The sequence below is a fragment of the Odontesthes bonariensis genome, chromosome 23 (assembly GCF_027942865.1).
Source record: "Odontesthes bonariensis isolate fOdoBon6 chromosome 23, fOdoBon6.hap1, whole genome shotgun sequence".
NCBI classification, from domain to species: Eukaryota; Metazoa; Chordata; class Actinopteri; order Atheriniformes; family Atherinopsidae; genus Odontesthes; species Odontesthes bonariensis.
Window position 1 is genome coordinate 1,022,775 of NC_134528.1, and position 19,469 is coordinate 1,042,243.

Consider the following 19,469-nt stretch of genomic DNA (forward strand, 5'->3'; position numbering starts at 1 on the left):
TGCTTTGTTGCAAATAAAGTTCTTAAAAAAAAATAAATAAATAAAAATAAAAGATCTCTCGCTTTCGGCCTCTTCGGCGCTTCCGCTTCCGGCTCGGTGTGCCCGCCTCTCAGCTCGGAGTACAGCGTGCTGTTTGTGCTCATTCCTCAGCGTTTAATCCAACTCAAACAGAACTCATTTGTAGGTCCGGCGCTTTTCTTGGTCCCGGCGATATATTGGCGTGTTCCAGAGCACAGGTGAGTCATGGTGAGCCTTCGTTGCTAACTGTTTGTAGCCAGGTGCTAAGCCCCTTTCCGCTCCTCCTCCTCAGTCTGCTGGTCGCATGGTGTGTGGTGGCTGTCTTCCCCGCTACGCCGACTCTCTTCACCCTTCTCCCTCTTTGGACAGGACGCACATTAACCGGACAGGACGCACATTAACCGGACAGGGAACCGGAGTTCATGGACACTAAAGCTAAGTAAGGAGAGCCCAGAGGAATCAGTATCAAGCTCATTCACTGTATCATTTTGGAGAAATTCAGACTCAAAGTTCATTATTTTGAAGTGAAAAGGGCATTATTTGCAATATTTACCCACTGTAAAATCCCTTTGATCCATAATTTCTGACAAAGGCGTGTACACTTGAACTCAGGACCATCCTTACTGTTTAGTAATTCAGCCTCAAAGTTCACATTTTTAGTTTGTAAAGGGAGATTATTTATTTTAATATCGGTTTTGTTTACTTGTTCAAAATAAGAATGAAGCTGAACAAATCAAGAGGATTACACTCCAAACAGAGGGAAAACTAAACAACTCAGCTGAAAACATCATTACAAACCCTCAGCTCCACATTTGGGAAACAAATAACATCATTCACTAGTAAAATGTGGACGTGTGACTATAAACTGTAGATATAGTCTGAAATCATTGGTGAAGTTGTTTATTCATTGTTCACAAATCACACAATTCCATTCACTACTCTCTGAATGCTGAAATGTTTCCATGTCGATGCACTCAACATGGAGCCACCTGCAACAGGTGTCACACTGAATCTGCAACAGGTGTCACACTGAATCTGTAACAGGTGTCACACTGAATCTGCAACAGGTGTCCCACTGAATCTGTAACAGGTGTCCCACTGAATCTGTAACAGGTGTCCCACTGAATCTGCAACAGGTGTCACACTGAATCTGTAACAGGTGTCACACTGAATCTGCAACAGGTGTCACACTGAATCTGCAACAGGTGTCACACTGAATCTGTAACAGGTGTCACACTGAATCTGTAACAGGTGTCACACTGAATCTGTAACAGGTGTCCCACTGAATCTGTAACAGGTGTCCTACTGAATCTGTAACAGGTGTCCTACTGAATCTGTAACAGGTGTCACACTGAATCTGCAACAGGTGTCACACTGAATCTGCAACAGGTGTCCCACTGAATCTGTAACAGGTGTCACACTGAATCTGTAACAGGTGTCACACTGAATCTGTAACAGGTGTCCCACTGAATCTGTAACAGGTGTCCCACTGAATCTGTAACAGGTGTCCTACTGAATCTGTAACAGGTGTCACACTGAATCTGTAACAGGTGTCACACTGAATCTGCAACAGGGCAAAGGCCAGAAATGTTTTGGCTTTCTTCATGGAAATCACTAAGTAATTATGTTCTACAACCTTTTGATGACCATCTTCATTTGATTATTCTCCAGATCAAAATGTTGTCATTGTTGAAATCTCAATCTAATGCACACTTTCTTTTTGGAATTCTTGACAGGAAAACATGCACATCCCTGTGGCTGAGGAGTGAACCTCAGACTGCCCCAGCACAGACTGGCTGTCATTTCTCATCCTTTTAGGCTCTTGCTTGCTGTCATCCACTTTAAAACAAGGCATGCAAAATGCGCGGAGAAAACCTTTTAAACAACTTACCCAGTTTGTTAAGTTAGGCCCTTTAAGTGGCGGTTTGACTGCTGAGCACATGGCACAGCTGGTCTCTGTGTTAATCACAAACAGAAAGTAGAAAATATTAGATTTACCACGACTGCCGCCACCAACAATTGTTCTTATAATAAATAAAATAATGATTTACTTGTTTAAGTGTATAGAGAATAGGTTTACAAAGTGTTTTTTTTTTAAAGAAAAATTCACTAAGCGAGTCAATCAGTCAAAGTTTCTGTCATCACTTTGAATTTCGCATTCTTCAGAAATAGAACAAAGTTATTTTAGAAGAATCAAAAGAATTAAACTGCAGTGACTGTGTTTGATATGGAATCAGTTTTTGCACACCTGGCTGATGTAATGCGCATAATGCCTTTTTCACTTCAAAATCATGAACTTTGAGGCTGAGTTTCTCCAAAATGATCCAGTGAATGTGTTTGATACTGAGTGAGTGAACAGTCAGGATGGTCCTGAGTTCAAGTGTATCACCCTTTGTCAGAAATTATGGATCAAAGGGATTTTACAGTTGAGTAAAATATTTGCACGCTCCGTGTCATGGACGTCCTGCATTTGCCATAAACTCTGTAATAGGGGCGCACTTTAAATCAGGGAAAGATGAACGTCTGCTCACTTGACCGCAGTGCTTTTTAGCCACGGCTGCTTTGTTACCTCTGCTTCGGTGTTATGCAGAAAAGTGCATCCCCTGCTGGTCCCCTGCTTTAAAGAGAGAATTGAATGATATAACTACATTATCATTTGTTCACCTGATTGAATTAACAGATGCGGATTTCAATAAATTCAAAACATTTTTCTTTAAAATGAAAAATAATAAAATTTCATAGTTTTAGGTTCATTTTTGGATTCTTTCATCTGGGCTTTACTGAGTAAAGATTGATATTCATAGAAAATGTCTCCAGCTGTCTCACTATAAAAGTGTTAGTCACGGCCCTCACTTTGGAATATTTGCACAGTAATATAATAACAGGTGAAAGAGATGCTATAAAATGTGCAATTGTCAGATTATCATAAGTGTACATGTGTTATTAATCCACATGAAAAAAAGGATGAAGGGATGAAAAAGCATTGTCAGCAGAATATTCTCACTGTAACTTTCTTGGATAAATGGAATAATCCACACCTGAATTACCCCGCCAGTGAGGATGCTTTTCTGGGTATAACACCGGTCTGTTGCTGCTTTGGGGGCTTGATTCGGGGTCCTGTCGGCCGTCTCTGGTCGACTGGCTTTCTGCTGCTGAGCCCGTTTCCTGTCACTTCTGCGGGTGTGAGATCCCCGTTCAGGATTTTCTTTGTGTGCATATCAGGTTTTTCCTCTGTGAGCGGGGGGCTCATCTTCCTGTTCGGAGACACTTTTCCTTGTCTGCCCCTCCTCCAGCCGGTAAGCCTCATCCTGTTCCCCCTTTTTCAGTCGGGCTCCCTTATCTTTTTATAGTTTTCTGCCAAACCGGGTGCTTATTTTAAACAACAACATTTTTTTGTGATCATTGAACTTTGTCTCCTGCCCTCCCTGAGTGTCCTTTTGGAAGAGCTGATAATCGACTTTTAGTTCGGGTCCTTTAGCCCTAACCCAGGGTGGCGTTGTTGGTGAAAAGAAAAAGATCTTCTGATACATAACCCAGTAATAACCCTCCTGTCGCCACATACGGAAATGATTCACCTTTATCTTCTTGGGCTGCGCCATCCCCGTACAGAAGTTGGACTCACCGAATGTAATTGAACAGTTACTAGTGACATGAACAGGCCAACCACTGTCCACCTTATGTTCTTGGGATGTGATAAACAACGTGTGTGTGTTGTTTTTAGACGTGTATGTAATGTAACATCTGACAAGCAGAGAAGCTTCATCTGTCCCTGTTATTCAGTCCAGTTCTAACCAGTGATGCTGTCTGAAAGTCTTGGACCATTCAGGGACATGCATTGTGTAGTACGAGCAGAGTGGTTATTTATTTATTTATTTATTTTACATGTATCGATGTCTTACCCACGAACATAACCTGTATGAAGAAATGTGTTCCTGAGCCTGAAGAATCTGACAGTGTCACCTGTAAATTTACCAGACTCATCAAGGCAGAAAAGCTATTTTTGAAGAATCCATTGATAGAAAAACTAGGCTTAGTTTATGTTCAGATAGTGTTTAACAAACATAAAGATGCTGATTGATGTATTTTTCTTTCAGAGTTGATGTTCACTGTTGTGTCTCCATGTGTGTGATGCATCATATGTATAACTGTGGTTATTCTTTACACAGATTAACGTCTGAATATCACCGCAGAAGACACAGAAATGAATTTAGAAAGTTGTTTTAATGGATAATTGGCTGAATGGTGGACTTTTGTGTATTTACCGTTTCAGACAGCTGTGCCAGAAGCAGCAGAAGATCCAACGTGTACGTCCTAAAATCTGAAAGATTTTAGTTGTAATCAGTGATGGTGAAGAGGAGAATCTCAGGTGCAGCAGGGATGCCTGGAAGGAGGATTCTCCACCCAGAGGACCCCAGAGGACTCAGTTTGGTGCCCCCAAACTAATTCACTAATTCCTTTATAAAATCAGTGGAAAGGGTAGGGGGTCAAAGTTCTCTGGTGGCGTTTCTGTGTGGCTGCTCGCAGGTGTCGCACATCAGCCCTTAATGAGCCTCAGCTGCCTCCGTGGCTCCTCTGTCCATGGTGCTGAAGGTAACAAATTATTAACACTCAAACCGCAACAAACTCCGGGCCGATGGCCGATTACCACGTTCATCACTCCACTTCCAGATGATAACGCAGCTGAATGGGTCTTCTTAGAATAAGGTTAAAAGGTAAATGAATAGAACATGATCTTACTTTTCCATCACGGAAACACTTCCTCCACATGTGACGTGGCAACCTTTCATCATGAACAAGAACTAAATCTCCAGCCTTGAATGAAGTTGATTTCAGCCTTTTGGTACAGCGAGCGGAACGCAACTCCATCAGATATTCCGTTTTCTATCTGTTCCAAAACTCACCCACCAGTTTGTCCAATCAGGAAATGAGCCGGGGTGAGTGGTGATGGATCCTGAGAGTCAGTGTGCAAATAGGTAATCAGCCTTGAATTGATCACTGCTTCCACTTCTGTTAGCAAAGTTTGCATCTCCTCGTACGTCAGACAGGCCCTCCCAAGGACGTTCCCACATCCCACCCCACCATGCAGCCCTTTCTACCACGTGATTTTTCCTTCCAGAAAAGAAGTTTTTCATGTTTTCTCCTTTCATCACATTCCACAATTCCTTTTAAATCCTGTTCTGCTCGCTTAAAAGTTTCAGCATTGTCAGAATAGATAGTAGTACAGATTCCTCTTCGTGCAATAAATCTACGAAAAGACAGCAAAAACGCATCTGTGGATAAGTCGGAGACTAGCTCCAGATGGACTGCTCGCGTAACCGCAGATATAAACAGAGCGACATACGTTTTCTGTCTGTCTGGTTTAACCCATTTAGGCCTGAAACGCCTGGAAAAGAATGCCTGTAAAACCTACGGGCGATTTCAGAAAGACCCCCTAAAACCTGAAGTTTTTCTGTAAATTCAGCAGTTGTGTCAACGCCTACTAAATGATTGATTTCTCAGCCTCTGTAGCAGATAGAAAAAGTATTTGAGAGCTTACACCTGTGGCTTTCTTTGGAAATTGAGTTTATTTACATCCACCTTCACGAAAATAGAAAATGTAAAAAGTAAAGTGCAGGAACAGCACTATTTTCAATAAAAAAAACTAATAAAATAAAAAGTCAAGTGCAGAAACAGCGCTGTTTTCAATAAAAAAACAGTAATAAAATACAATTTTATTTAATATTTAAATTATTTATTTATCTATTTATTTTATCACCAGTAATCTCTTCGTACTGGCAGCACAAGGAGCCCATACACATCCCAATAAACGTTTTCATCTCCGGCACAGTTACGTGTGACCACCTTGCCATCTTTGCTCGAGCTGGAGTCTGAAGTACCTGCTCACTGTATCTATTCGTCTCGGACACGAGATGCGCCCAAAGCTCCTCAGTAAAAATATGATTAAATGCCTGCAACGGTGTGGCATCTGCAGGTAAATCCACTTTCACCGCTGGTGTGCGGTTGAAATCTCTCCGTCCATTACGGTGGTAATTGTCAGTCTTCCACTCACATTCAAACCCTTCAAAATCATCCTCGTCGTTATCGTCATCCTCAAACATATGTGCTCGCCATAAATCTCCATCAGTTGGGTCAGCACGTTCATCAGCATCATCAAAGCCAAGAAACTCCTCACAATCGCTCCCGTCTGAAATGTCTTCCCACTGAAAGTCCTCCATGCTTGTTCGATGTAACTTAACTTCAAAACAATGACACGAGGAACATGACGACACTCTCACGTGTCTATTAGAATGCATTTAACTGGCGCAGAGATCAATAATTGGTGCAAAACAACCCTTATACAGGAAAAAAGACGTGTACGCTTTCCCAGCCTTAAAGGGTTAACAAGTAAGGGAGCAGCAAAATCTACACCCACCACTTCAAATGGCTGAGCTTCTGTAATACGATCACGTGGTAACGGTGCAAAAGCTTGTCGGCCAGCCTTAACCTTACTTTTTACGACATGTCAAACATTTTTCCCAAATTTTCTTTGTGATCTGTCTGCCTCTTACAAGCCAATACCTTTCTCTGGCTTGGGTCAAGGTGTCCTGTCGACCAGAGTGCATGATGTCATTGTGGGACCCTTTTATTAATAACTTATTAATCATTTTTTATCCATGGATGTTTTTGGCCATAAGCCCAAGTTGCCCTTTGCAGTCGTCCTCCAACTTGCATCAAAGTTTCCTCCTTTGATGTTCTGTCCAATTCCCTCTTTGTTTCCAGTTGTCTCATTTCCTTGGAGAAACATTTCATTTGTGTTGTGCAAATTGTGCACAAATCTCTTTGCCCAGTTACAGGATTTTCTTTTTCCTCGCAGTGTCTCCAGATCCGCTACTCTGTTAGCCAGGAACGGCTTCCATTGCCTTGCTGTGCTTTTAATCCAATAATCATCGAGTCAGTCCAGAAATGACATTTAACATTGTTCAGATTCAAAATGTTACTCAAATAATGACCAAGTCTGGCGCCGATGAGGGCTCCCAGCAGCTCCAGTCGGGGCAGAGTTACTCGTTTCTATGGAGACACTTTAGTTTGGCAGAGATTAAACTTACAGTGCACGTTCCATCCGACTTAGTCGTGCGTAAATACGCAACGGCACAGTAGGCTCGTTCACTAGCGTCACAAAACACGTGAATTTCTTGCATTTCTTGGGCGTTTTTGTTCTGATTTAACTGTTTATCATAACGTCTGTTAACTGACACTTTACTCACATCTTGCAGTTCCTCGCACCATTCCTTCCAGCATGCGGCCAAATCCGTCAGCATCCCGATCCAAGCCTCTTTCCCAAATTTCTTGAAACATGATTTTAGCTCTAATTATAAGTGGAGACAAGAAGCCAATGGGATCGATTATTTTTATTTTTTTAATTTATTTATTTATTTTTATTTTTTGGGGCTTTTTATGCCTTTGATGCAGGGGTCTTCAACATTTTTCAGGCCAGGGACCCCCAAACTGATGGAGAGTTGGAGCAGGGACCCCCCTACTATTTGTGTTTTATATTTAACGGGGCCTAGTGCCGTGTATAAACATAGCTACTCTGTTATTGTACATTCAATACTAATTTATTCAAATAATACACAGGTTAATATATTCATGTTTTTATTTTAAACATGTGCAAGGTACAGGGTGGCCGTGCCACTGCCATTTATAAACAAACATCTTGCATACAACACCCAAACCAGCCGAACCAGGGTTTGCATCCCCACCCCGCTGTGACTGGTGTGCAGTTGGTGAGAGGCTGGGGTACCTAACTTATCGCACTTACTCTAGCACTAGTTTTGCTCTTAGCTGTTTGGTTTTGGAAGGAAATGCACTTATGATTTCTTGTGACCTGAAGTTCTTTTGCCTACCGATGTTGAACGCACTTATGGTAAGTCGCTTTGGTTAAAAGCGTCTGCAGAATGACCGTAATGTAATGTAATGTAACACTGAGCTATTCAAATAATCCACAGATTTTAACTTTAAACATGCATGTAGATGGGACAATGAACCCTCAAACCATCTGTGGATGGCACACGTTTGCACACAATTTGTGAGAAAAAACAGTTTCAATAAAAAAAAAAATAAATAAATGTTAAAAATCGTCTAATCGACCAAAGATTTTGCGACCCCCCCCTGCAGTACCCCCGCGGACCCCCTGTTGAAGACCTCTGCTTTAATGGATAGGGCAGTTGGAGAGAGACAGGAAGCAGGGGGCAGAGAGAGGGGGAAGACATGCAGCACAGGGCCGTCCGGTCGGGACTGGAACCGGGGCCAGCTGCATGAGGACTGTAGCCTCTGTACATGGGGCGCCTGCTCAGCCCACTACGCCACCGACCGCCCCGGATTGAATATTTTTGACGCTGTTTGGAGTACTGCTCTTTTTGTGAGTTTTTTTTTATCCTTGACATAATTCATCACCTCTGCCATTTCAAAGACGAATTCATCAGTTTCACTTTTCCAGACGAGGCCCAGAACCTTTAATGGAGTGGAATCCTTTCCTTGTCCTTGCTGTCCCTGTGACCATTTTCGTTGAAGTTCAGGACTGTTTGTTTTCCACTTACAAAGATCCATTCCCGCACTCGCCATTATTTCTCTGGCCTTTACGCACAGCTCTTCCACTGTTGTCAGCTCCACTTATAAAATCATCCACATAAAGACATTCTCTTACTGTCTGTACGACTAAGGGATTCTTTTCTTCATGCTGTCTCAGATGGTGTCGTACAGTAGCTGCCAACAGAAAAGGACTCTGACACTCCAAACGGGTGTTTTTACCTTTATCTCCCTTTGCAACATCGGCTGGTCATCTGTCCGGAGGAATCGCAGTGCGTCTCTGTCCCTTTCGTCGAGAGAGATTTGCAGAAAGGCTGACCTAATATCTGCCGTTACAGCTACTGGATATTGTCTGAATTTAATCAGGATGATCAAAAGGTCAGGATTTAAATTAGGACCTGTAAGCAGACACTCATTTAATGAGCAACTAAATTTCTCATAAGAGGACGCATCGAAAACAACTCTTAACTTTGTCGTAGCTCTGTCTTCCTTTATGACTGGATGATGTGGTAAATAATACACTGGGTCCTTACATTATCATTGACCATTTCCACTATATCTTCTTTTAAATAGTTTCGACTAACCGCATCATATTTATCAAAAAGAGTTGGATTCATTTTAAGCCTTCTCATTAGATTATCAAATCTGTTTTTTGCTGTAACATAATTTGAAGACATCAATCAATCAATCAATCAATCTTTATTTATATAGCGCATTTCATACCACAGGCAACTCAATGTGCTTTACATAAAGACATAAAAAAATACAACACAGAAATACAGAGCAGGTAATTTGAGTAAACTAACAAAAGCTAACAAACATGGATAAACTTTCCTCTAAGAGGAAGCATTTAAGAATATAGCTAATAACAGAACGGTTGATATAATGAATGATAACAGATCTTCAATATATGAATATGACTAAGTTCGCCTCCTAGTGAAGCATTAATAAGGTCAGAAACATGGATAAGCTTTCCTCTAAGAGGGAGCATTTAAGAAGCCGTTCAATGGTCCATAAATTAAATTAAAGGGGACTTGGTTTCTGAGAGGAAATATTAAGGTTTATACAGTGATAATATGTCTTAATAAACCATTTGAATATGACTAAGTTTTCGTCTTAGTGAAGCGTTAATGAGATAGGCGTAGAATGAGAGAGGAAACAACACATTGGGGAGAGGAGGAGAGAGATCAGCACAAAGAAGGAATTGGGAAACAGTGAAGGAGGTGTGTTGTAGGAGTTCAGTGAGTGTGTGTGTGTGGGTGTGTGTGTGTGTGTGCACGTAAGTCTGTGCTAAACTCTTATCAGGCATTTTGTCCTTGACAGTGGTGGAAGCTTGCCAGCCAGTCCAAAGAGTTTCCACAGGAGTCTCAGGAAAGGGGGGTAGCACATGTTTATTACATAACAAACTTGGAGAACGATTTTGTCAGGCCAGTCCTGGGGCGCCAGATTGAAATAACAATTTTTGTTTTTGGTTCAGACAGACTACTGATAGTGCCGTCTGTCTTTAAGTTTCTGCTGGTGCGTCTCATGGCGAAATCCGATCAGCCGAATTGTGGAATGTAGACCATTTCCGCCCGGTCCAAGTAATCAATCAACTTTACTCCCAGTTTTAATCCATTTCTCTTCTGAGTCCAGGAATCTCAGCCGGCTTGCGCACTCGCATCCAGCTTCCAATTCTGCTCACGTAGCATCTCAGTCTGAGCGTTAATTGCTCTTGTGACCCACTCGAACGTTTTCCACGTTCTCTTAATTTTGTGAAATACCAGGTATCCTCCAACTCCAAATAGCAGGAACCCGAGTATCATAAATCCAAATATATAGACATCGTCGACGTCCTCGGCGTACAGCATCGCTACACACAGAATTCTCCATTTCTCCCAGGAGTCCATTGAGTATCCAGCGAAGAATGTGCCGTCGGGGCATGAGGGTTCTCCTTTCCCCAACTTTCATTAGAGAAAATTTGATCAATAGCGTTGAGAGACCAGATCTATCAAACTTGAATTCGTCTGATATGTAAAGAGACATAGTCACGTGCTCATTTTTAATTTTTCAAATCTTTTCAGAACTGTTTCATCCGTCAGACATGCAGTAATTCAACGTCATCAGCTTCAGTGACAATATTCAGTGCGGTGACCTCTCCTTGCACAAGCCATCCAAACACACTTTCCAGCGCAACTAGCCCGTCTTCCAGTTCTTCCATTTTGCCAGTGACCATTCTCCAGTACTGGTCTCCTCCAATTAGGACTCCCAGTTCTTCTGACTCCACTCCTCTCACCTGAACATCCGCCAGAGGCATTCCTTTTGACTCCAAATCATTTCTTATCGTGTCACTTGCCATTTTAATAATGGAAGAGCTCACCTTGGGGGTCTCCAGGAGCTGAACTTCGATGTTCTGATTATTTCTGATGTTCCTTAAGTCTTTGGGGTGTTTTGGAGCCAAATACAAAAACATTCAGGCTTTCTTCACCTATTACTGGCAGGTTAAGTGCTCTGGATACGTCTTCTCGACCAAAACTACGTGAGCTACCTCCATCTAAAAGACATGTGGCCACCTGACTTTGAGTGGGCGCGTCGATCCAAACAGTAGCTGTTTGGAGTAAAACTGTACCACTCGTAGAACTACTGGGAGCTGCACTTGCCATCACTGCATCTACTGAAAGATTTCGGGCAGCTTGCTGTGTGCTTCCTTGTCTCTCTGTGTGTGTTTTTGGTGACAGGCTAATTGAGGACAGACTGCTTTGTGGGGTCTTCGTCCACATTCTTCAGGTGATTCCCTGCGTCTCACAATTACGCGCTACATGTCTCCTGCCTAAACACACAAAACACTTGCCTTCTTTACTTAATGTTTCTCTCCTCAGTTCAAGAGTCAGTTCTGTACAGTTCTTAGATCTATGATTATTTCCACCACAGAATACACGCTTATGTGTCTCATCTCTAACGCTGACAGTGTGAAACGAGGCTGTAGAGGCTGTGTAAGATCTCCTTTTGTCCGGTATTCTTTTCTCCGCATAAGACTTTTCCCATTGTTTCTCTTAATCTGGTTGTTGCACATTATGGCTGAGATTGGCTGTTCTTTCACGACTTTCAACCTCCTTTTGGAAGAACGTCATCAGGCCTTTGACACAGAACGTGTTGTCATTATTTGCGTCATCTCGTTCATTAGCGTTTTGACGGGTGAACTGCAAAGCCATTTCTTCTGGTATAATCTTCATGAGAATAGTGCAGAGCAAGTTGCCATAACTGTCAGAGACTACTCCCATTGAGTCTAAACTGCGCACTTGAATCTCGATGTCATCGTACAGCCTGCGTAAAGCTGCGACATCCCAGGCCCTTTTCACTGGTGTCAGATTTAACAGCTTATTCATATGTGCATTTATGATGAGATCTTTACGCCCAAATCGGCTGATAAGCATTTTCTTTGCATTGTCATCATTTTCGTCTGATAAAGAAAGTCCCATAACTACATTAGCTGCCGTGCCATATAAGAACGATTTCAAATATGTAAATTTATCAGACTTGGTTGGACTTGCATTATTATAAACAGCTGTCTCAAACTGGCTCCAAAAACTTTGCCATTTACTGCCATTTTCCTATATAAAATCAGGGGGAAGAGAGTAACAGTTCTCTGGTGGCGTTTCTGTCCATGGTGCTAAAGGTAACAAATTATTAACACTCAAACCGCAACACATACAGCACATTTTCTCTGCAATCAATAACTGATCGACACATTTGGGGCGAGGACTCTGAAAGATCAATCCTGCCAGTCTCCAAGTTGGAGGACAGACTTTCTACCTGCTAGACATATACAATCACTAATTACCTTAATATGCACATTATTGGAGTGTGAGAGGAAAGAAAAGCCATACAAGTACAGGGAGAACATTTAGACTCCGCAAAGAGAATCCCTGTCTAAGATTCAAGCAGTTACACCGTCTTGTTCCCTTCAACATCACCATCAGAAACCGTCTTTTCATAAGTTTGATTTTTAGCAGCCGTCATATCATTCCTCTGCAGCACTTCACACAATTTCACTCACTTCTGGAGCAGCTTGTGGAATAAAATAAATAAATCACTCATGTGGTCTCAGTTGTATAAATTTTGTATATTTAATTTCAAATTTTTTGCTTTTTTTGTTGAAACGGACCAGCAACATTTTGAATAATACTCAAGCTGCTGAGGAGCAGGATGAATGCATTTAAACTAAGTTGTGTGTCGTAATATAATGTATATTTGTGTTTCCTGCAGATGTTCAGCAGCTGTTGGTGATTAAAGAGGAGGCTCCCTGGAGCTCCGCTGTGGACCAGCAGGACCCAGCACTCGTCCAAATTAAGGAGGAAGAGGAGGCTCCCTGGAGCTCCGGTGTGGACCAGCAGGACCCAGCACTCGTCCAAATTAAGGAGGAAGAGGAGGCTCCCTGGAGCTCCGCTGTGGACCAGCAGGACCCAGCACTCGTCCAAATTAAGGAGGAAGAGGAGGCTCCCTGGACCAATCAGGAGGAAGAGCAGCTTCATGGGCAGGAAGAGACTGATATCACCAGGCTCTCGCTCACTGATGTTACTGTAAAGAGTGAAGATGAAGAGAAACCTCAGCCCTCACACTTTCATAAAATCGAGACTCCGACCAGCTCAGCTGAACAGGTGAAAACAGAAACTGATGAAGAGGAATATGAAGGACCAGAACCAGCCAGAAACTCAGATCCACACGGTCATTTACAACCAAATATTGATGACAAGGCGTCGGACTCTTCTGAGACTGAAGTCAGTGATGATGATTATTGGCAGAAATCTGGACCTGAAACAGAGGACAGTTACAAACATTCGGGACAGAAGATGGTACTTGAGTCAAGTGTAAAACATGATGTCGTTTCTGACGCTGCCAAAATATCCTTCAGCTCCTCCAAGACACGCACAAGAGTGCACACAGGAGCGTTTTGTTGCACTGTTTGTGAGAAAAGATATAGTAGGAAGGGAACTCTTTTAGCACACATGGCTGTTCACACAGGAGAGAATCCATTTAGCTGTGATGTTTGTGGGAAAAGATTTAGTCACCGAGGAAATCTTTCAAAACACATGACTGATCACACAGGAGAGAAGCCATTTAGCTGTGATGTTTGTGGGAAAAGATTTCGTGAGCGAGGAACTCTTTCAAGTCACATGAAAGTCCACACAGGAGAGAAGCCATTTAGCTGTGATGTTTGTGGGAAAAAAATTCGCTACAGAAGAAGTCTTTCAAATCACATTAAACTCCACACTGGAGAGAAGCCATTTAGCTGTGATGTTTGTGATAAAAGATTTCGTCAGCGAGGAAATCTTTCAAGACACATGACTGATCACACAGGAGAGAAGCCATTTAGCTGTGAGGTGTGTAGTAAAACATTTTATCAAAAAGCTAATTTTCAACACATGAGGGTCCACACTGGGGAAAAACCATTTGGCTGTGATATTTGAAGAAAATTTTTTAGTCGAAAGGTGGATATGATCCTGGACTAAAGAATCTGACTGGAAGGTGTATATCTTAATGAGCAATGGAGTCTAAAGCGTGTTTTCTCCTACTCTGGCTGGCCTTCTGCCTTTCCTCTGGTCTCCAGCTGTCACAAAATCAGCCGGCTTGGACTCAATATAGCAGGGAGTTACTTCTGCAGTGGAGCGACCCCCTGCCAGTTCCTCCTCTGGATCTAATCTTTCCAAGCCTGGATTCCTTTACTGATCATAGGGAAGGCGATCAGAAAGACTTTAATGCTCCGCTACGAAAAACTAGGAAGCGGGGCAGACGTGGCGGGTCACTCCAACGCCTGCGGAGACAGTCGCTCTCTCACATTCCTCTACCGTCCATCATCCTTGCTGACGCACAGTCTCTCCGTAATAAACTTGATGAACTCTAAGCCCAAGTTCGATTTTAACATTATTTCAGAAAAGCATGTTTACTGGCGTTTACTGAAACTTGGCTTTCGGATAGAGTCTCAAACGCGGAAATGTTCATTGATGGATTTGGTGAGCCGGTTTGATAAAACTGCCTGGGACATGTTCAAGGATTCATGCAGTGATATTGATGAGCTGACTGACGTTGTTAGTAGCTATGTGGCTTCTTGTGAAGACTGTGTGATTCCAAAAAAGTCCGTAAAAATATTTCCTAATAGCAAACCCTGGTTGTCTTTGAAAAACCTGTTAAACAAAAAGAGGAAGGCATTCTGAGATGGTGACCTTTTTATAGAGGTGAACCTGCTTAAAAGGGAGATTAAGAATGAAATAAAAAGGGCAAAATGATATAACAAGGGAAAGAGAACTTGCCAACAGATTGGGCCCCGTTTGAAACGGTTTAAAGGGGCACTAGGTAGCATTTTCACCTAAAATTATAGCCTTCAGGAGTTTACCAAAGGTTAAACAAGTCAATAGTAAGCGAATGAAGCCTGTCTCGCTCCCAACAGGGGTCTGTATGCTGAAAATCCCATATGTAACTTCGGCAGGAGCGACCCGCTTCTGAAGTGTCGTGATGCGCGAGAAGAGTCGTTTGTGTTTACGGCACTTAGCTAGGTCCTGTATGCTAGCTGTAGCTGTAGCTATCTGTTCGCTTGCGTTGAAGAGCCAACACCAAGCGTTTCCTATTCTGCCTTTCACAGACTGAATATGAAACGTTCGATGTTGGCACTTCCCATCTTTGTGAAATTTCTCTAAGCGGGATCTTGTTCATCTACCATAGTGATCTGCGTTTTAGATCGTAAAGAGACAGGTTAGCCTGGCCCTTCTGATGATGGTGCTCTAATTCCTCCTGAGTTCGAGACGTAGCCTAGCTTCAGAAATACACGGACTGACCTGATTAGAATAAGAATAGCGTTTTGATCCGAACAAGAATTGTTATCTACAAATGAAAATTGATTCATTTGTGATTGTAATCGGAATAGTGTAGAGCTAGTCTGCGTTTATTGCGGCGTGTATGTTGGTAGTGCCTGCGCGCATCTGTCTAAGATGTAACTTTTGTAAGTGTCTGCTAATACAAAGGAATCACTCCACGAATACACCATGATGAGGGAAGAATCCCATTCAAGATCAGCAACAGTATTATAGCGTATTATCTTGAGCTCTCTATATAGAAAATCTCTTATTATAATATATAACGTGGGCAGTCTACACTTGTGAATCAGATGACTTAACTGTACTGACTAAATAACACAACGGCAGCATTCGCTACAACCTTTAGTATTTTTACAACGGTGTAGAATTTCAGGTTGACCAGTAGAGATCGCTATACTGCCGCTAAACTACCTTGTATCCCTTTAAAAACAATTGTTGGTTCAGAGATCAAGTGCAACAAAAAGGTGGCTCTTCCTGGTTTTAATTCTGATAACCGATTGGCACATGAGTTCAACAAGTTTTACCTCAGGTTTGACTGCCTTGATCTTAGCAATGAGATTTTAAATCTGAAAAACAAACTTTTCTGTTCTGGTCATACTCCTTTTCATGTTGTCTCTTTGGCCAAATCTTTTGAATATTCTAAAGTTTGTCCTGATAATATAAGTGGTCGGCTGCTCTCCTCCTGTGCGGAACAGTTGGCTCACATTTTTTATGATATCTTTCAGCTGTTATTTAACCAACAGAAGGTGCTGGAAGCAGTCCATAGTGACACCTGTGGCTAAGACCAGCCTCCCTAAAGCTTTTAATGATTTTAGACCTGTGGCACCGACTTCCCTTGTCATGAAATCTTTTGAAAAATTGATAAAGAAAGATCTTCTTATTAAGACTGAACACCTACTGGACCCTTTACAGTTTGCCTACAGGGCCGGTCGTGGAGTTCAGGATGCTACTGCCACCTTATTAAACTGGATTTTTAAACATCTTGAAGGTAACAAAAACTATGCTAAACTGCTGTTTGCGGATTTTTCATTCGCTTTTAACACAATCCAGCCCCACATTCTGATCCATAAGCTTCTTAACATTTTTCATTTAGATTGCAATACCGTGGGCTGGATTCTTGACTTTTTAACATCCAGAACACAGAGAGTGAGGGTGAATGGATGCATGTCGGAAGAGATGACATTATCCACCGGGTCTCCCCAAGGCTGCGTCCTCTCCTCCATATTTTCTACACCGACGATTGCTGCAGTCGGGAAGAGAATAGATTCATTTTCAAATTTGCTGATGATTCGGTAATAAGTCTTTTACATGATGACGAATATGCCCATGGTCCTGTGGTCAATGAATTGGAAGTCTGGTGCGACAATGCTTTTCTCCAGTTAAATGTACAGAAAACTAAGGACATGTGCATTGATTTCAGAGAAAAGCCCCATAACACCAATCAAAAAACAGAAATCAAAGGTCAGACAGAACATATTGTCGAAAATTCCAGATATCTTGGGACTATTCTGGATAATAAGTTAAATTTCAACTGCCATTCAAAGGGCCAGCAACGACTGTATCGTCTGAGAAAACTACCACATCCAATTCCACCGGTCAAACCGCTGACGGGCCCTCTCCCGCGAAACAGGTGAAAATAGCCTAAAAGCGACGAGGTGTTTTGAAAAAGAGACTTTTTCATTTGATTCAGTTCTATATGATGGAATATGCAGAAAGAATAGTATTAGGCTGAAAGGTCTATTGCTTTATAGCGTACTTAGGTCGTGCATCATGTTTTTGAAAAGTAAGTAAGTAAAGTAACTGGGTTACTTTCTTGGAGAAGTAATCAGTAACTAACTACTATTTCCAAGTAACTTGACCAGCACTGGCCCGATATACGTACACCATGGATGTATTATATCATCTGAATACCGGACCGCAAAATGGCCACCGTTTATTTCAATGGAGTTGCTCGCTTGGCGCATACGCCGTAAAAGTTTCTGACTTCCGCGTTATGCGGCCCATAGAGCATGCGCAGTAGAGTCACCCCCCATGATGCTTTGGGACCTCCCATCATGCCCCGGGGCGGTAAGGACGTGCACTTACGTACACATCACAGTGCATGTACACAGCTGTGATGTCACGCTGGGAAGACTTTTCTGGGACTTTTCTCAACGTTACAAAATTTTTTGACGGATAAAAAGTCCATGGTTTAAAAATATAGAATTAGTAAGATTAGTAAATATCAGCGGTTACAGCTGGAGGCGTCCTGGGAACAGTTTTACAGACATCTATTGTACTATACTATGGGAAAAAAATGCTTTTTGGGCCACAGGGGATTTTTTTTCTGTTGAAATACCACGAGTGGCCACTGGGAAAATTCGTTGTGCCAGCTGAGAGGCGGCGCCATATCCACTTTTAAAGCTGGATTTATAGTTGACGCGTCGCTCACGACGCTGGCGGTCCGTGACGTCAAAATGACCTTTCAGTTCTGGCGCTTGCCTTGAAAAGATTGTCGTTCACCGGGTGACCCAGGAAGCCTTCGGGGTCCTGGGAGGCTGCGGCCGAGAGGACGTAGAGTTTCTCCGCCCACCTGGTGTCACACAGAGGTTTCCATCACATTCGGGACTCGTTCGTCCGCCACGATGATGTCACTAATTCTGCACACGGATCGGCTCCGACTTCCTTCGCTTCAGCCTCACCTCTTGATGCTCTGCAGCTTGTCCTCTTCGGCCGTGATGTAGTCCTTCAGCGAGGCGACCAGGTCCTTCTCCACAAACAGAAGGTCCGTCATCTGACCTGCGAAAAACACGGCGAGACGCTCACAGCTGACGAGTCGGGCCGCTCTGATGAGGCGCTCCCCATCAGAGCGGCCCGACTCGTCTGAGAGCGAGAGGAGGCGGCGGGATGGACTTGGCGATGGAGGTGTAGAAGTCATTGTGAGCTTAGGACGAGCTGACGAGGAGCAGATGGACCAACCACCAGAAACTGAGCACCATCCTTCCAGCTGCTGCAGCCTCTGACCGTCTGCAGCTGGGAAACAGGCCGGATTCACCATCAGAAAGAGACCAAACACACAGCGGCTGTGTTCCAAACAGCATACTCCTACAAACTTTAACTTTTTTTAAGTTCCCAGATGCATGTTAGATTCTCCTAAATGTTGGGTATGCATCATGAGGTTACTACTCATACTCAAACTACCCAAGATGCAACGTAATGTGACGTCGCCGATCGTCATTTCCTGTCAAAACGGCAGTTTCAAGCTAGCTACAACGAGGGTAGGTTCACTTCCTGTTTTCAAAACAAAAGCACCAATTGTATGGTAATGGCTTTCCCTATAATAAAAGGCAACAGGTATTTTATTTTGTGAAAATAACCGGAAGTGCGTTAGCTCACTGCGGCTAGCTTTAGTAGCGCCGAATTCGTGGGAACAAAATTGTAAACAGCCGGTATTTTGTCAGGTTTTCAACACGTTGGGGATCTAAACGACTACTTTCTCACCTGAAAATGTTTCAAATGTTGCTAAAGTTTACAGAGTTTAGAGCTTAAGGGAAATCAGCTTCAGGCCGGCTGATTTCGGCTCGGGCAGGAGCGAAATGCATTGTGGGTAAACGCTCTGCATACTGTCTGATCGATGAGTATGCAGTATGTAGTATGCAGTATGTGATATCAAACACAGCCACAGACTCAGTGAAAGCTGTGATTCAACACACACATCCCCACCTAAAAGGGATCAGAAACCACATTTCCACATCCGTCCAGGTCCCAACAAACAGGAGCAGCAACGTTTCACAGCGTCTCTGCACCCTGACAGAAAGGAGTAGAAGAAGAAGACGCAGCAATAAAACGGTCGGGTTAGAACTCACAGCAGCACTGACAACCAGAGGAAATGTTCAAAGAAACACACACAGATTTCATCATGAAAAATGCAAAAGAGATAACATTTAATGTCCTTATTCCACTGAACCCGAGGTTTCTGCCACACCTTCCTCTCTTTCTACATGTCTTCTGGCTGATTTGTGTTTTATTTGATTCTCTTGACTCTCTGTGACATTGAAA

At 42.7% G+C, this 19,469-nt stretch overlaps 1 long non-coding RNA gene across 1 annotated transcript; it reads left to right on the forward strand.

Annotated features, from left to right (window-relative positions):
* The first annotated feature begins 107 nt into the window (after nucleotides 1-107).
* On the forward strand, nucleotides 108-10,201 carry LOC142374628 (uncharacterized). Its single transcript, XR_012768759.1, has 3 exons — nucleotides 108-236; nucleotides 311-457; nucleotides 4,289-10,201. It is a non-coding gene; the product is annotated as an uncharacterized LOC142374628 (long non-coding RNA).
* Nucleotides 10,202-19,469: the final 9,268 nt, after the last annotated feature.